The 2,423-nt window shown below is 45.8% G+C and overlaps 1 non-coding gene across 1 annotated transcript; it reads left to right on the top strand.

Moving 5' to 3' along the window:
* Positions 1–1,636: 1,636 nt before the first annotated feature.
* TRNAF-GAA (transfer RNA phenylalanine (anticodon GAA)) lies at positions 1,637–1,708 on the top strand. Its single transcript has one exon. It is a non-coding gene; the product is annotated as a tRNA-Phe (tRNA).
* The last annotated feature ends 715 nt before the right edge of the window (positions 1,709–2,423 follow it).

Here is a 2,423-nt window from a genome sequence, read left to right as displayed (position 1 = left end):
CTTAGTTAGAAGAGACAGACATGAAACAACAAAAGACAGGGTCAGATTATGGTCACTGTAATGCAAGAAATTAAAAATATGTTGTAATAAAGAGTGAAAGGTGGGCTTCCCAGGTGGCTCAGTGATAAAGAATCTGCCTGCAATGCAAGAGACGTGGGTTTGATCCCTGGGTTGGGAAGATCCCCCTAGAGAAGGAAATGGAAACCCACTCCAGTATTCTTGTCTGGTAAATCCCATGGATAGAGGAGCCTGGAAGGCTACAGTTCATGGGGTTACAAAGAACCAGACACAACTTCATGACTAAACAAAAACAACAAAGAGTGAAAGGCAGGAGGCAGGATGCAGGCATGGGCAGTGCAATGGTTAGGCAGTCAGGGGAGGCCTCCCTGAGGAGGTGACCTCTTAGCTGAGACTCAAGGGAATGCAGAGAGCCCATCATTACATTCCACTGTTAAGAAGCTATCTTAATGGTCTAGCTGAGAGGTAAGTACAGCTTGCTACCTAGTGGAAGTGGAGGAGAGAGCAGGAAAGGGGAAGAAAATAGGCAGGTGTGGAAAATATTTCAGAAGGAGGACTAATAGAATTGACTGATGGGTTAGAAGGTAAGGGGTGAAGAAAATGGGAAACCAAGAATGACTCCAATGTGAGTAACAGACAGACAGAGTAACAGACAAAAAGGTGGTCCACTTTTCTGGAATGGAGAATCCTGGGGAAGAAAAAGGTTCGGGGTGGGATAAGTCAAAGATGTGGTTTTGCATCTAGTTAATTTGAAATTTCAGTTAGACATCCAAGGGATAAAGTTCAACAGGCTACTCAGAATAGGGGGTCAGAAGTGATAATAATAATTCAGAAATCACCAACATACAGATGGCACATAAAGCCCAACCGTGAGATGAAAAAAGGCTTGGTCCATGCACGACTGTACCTGGGCTGGAAGCTTCTGTAGGCGAAGCCATGTCAGGATAGGGAGGAGCAATCCCGACCCAATCCAAACCTCTCTCCAGGCAAGCTCTCAGAGGCAGCATAACATTTAAGGTGCAGATGCAGACAACACAAACCCACTTGATTTTAGCGATAACCACAGAGGAGAGCGAGCATGTGTATGTTGGAAGTAGGCCATGCATTCTGTAGACTTATATACCAGAGAAAGTAACAAACACATTTGGGACCTATCATCAAGCAGCAAATGCCCTGCACAAGCAGGAGACCAACAAGAAACAAAGCACTCCCTCCCGACTTTTTTCTCAAAAAGGAGCTGGTTATGGCCAACCTCTCAACCAGAAGCTACCTAGAGGCTGGGTTGTCTAACTGTTGAAAAAGACCTAAGCTCTGGATCTGGTTTTTCACCATACACTCAGACGTTTTTGTTGCTGGGTAGGAGCAAGCGGAGAAGAATGCATAGACCTCCTCTCACTAAATAAGGGGAGGTGGCAGAGTGGAGGGATGGGGGAGAAAGGATGAATATACCATTTCCAAAGAAATAGCCCCACCTACAGAAACCCATTTCCATCTAGATTCCTTTAGAATCACTCTCCCGAAACAGTAAGAGATCTCCACCATCAGGAAGTCATGTCTGACAACCTGGAGACAGATAGGCTTACTAAAGATTTAGGGAAACCTATGTGAATGTCATCTAGCTGAAATAGCTCAGTTGGGAGAGTGTTAGACTGAAGATCTATGGTCCCTGGTTCAATCCCAGGTTTTGGCAAAAGTTTTGGCTTCCTGGTGGCTCAGATTGTAAAGAATCTGCTTGCAATGCGGGTGACCTGGGTTCGATCCCTGGGTTGGGAAGATCCCCTGGAGGAGGACATGGCAACCCACCCCAGTATTCTTATCTAGAGAATCCCGTGGACTGAGGAGCCTCATGGGGTTGCAAAGTTGGACATGACTGAGTGGCTAAGCACAGCACAGCACATACTCCAATAAACATCGACTTCCCTGGTGGCTTAGACAGTAAAGGGTCTGCCTACAATGTGGGAGACCTGGGTTTGATCCCTGGGTCAGGAAGATCGTCTGGAGAAGGAAACGGCAACCCACTCCAGCACTCTTGCCTGGAAAATCCCATGGACGGAGGAGCCTGGTAGGCTACAGTTGATGGGGTCACACAGAGTCGGACACGACTCAGTGACTATACTTTCACTTTCATGTGACTGTCACGTAAATGTACCAGGAAAATAGAAAATGCTGAAGAGGACACCATTCTTCAAAATGCATGGTGGAAGGGAAAGACAAAAGGAAGAGAAAAAAGAAAAAGAGAGGAGGGAGAGGATGGGAGGCAAGGAGAAAGAGGAACTCTTTTTTTTTTTTTTTCCAGGAATTAGTATCACTTAACTATAACCCTCTTGCTCCCTCTGGAGGTCAAGATCATGAATAACATGCCTGCAAAAGAAAATTCACTGTTACTGGAAGCCATGGCTTCATTT

This window comes from Muntiacus reevesi, chromosome 7, assembly GCF_963930625.1.
Source record: "Muntiacus reevesi chromosome 7, mMunRee1.1, whole genome shotgun sequence".
Taxonomy (NCBI): domain Eukaryota; kingdom Metazoa; phylum Chordata; class Mammalia; order Artiodactyla; family Cervidae; genus Muntiacus; species Muntiacus reevesi.
This window is presented reverse-complemented; position numbering and strand designations above follow the sequence as displayed.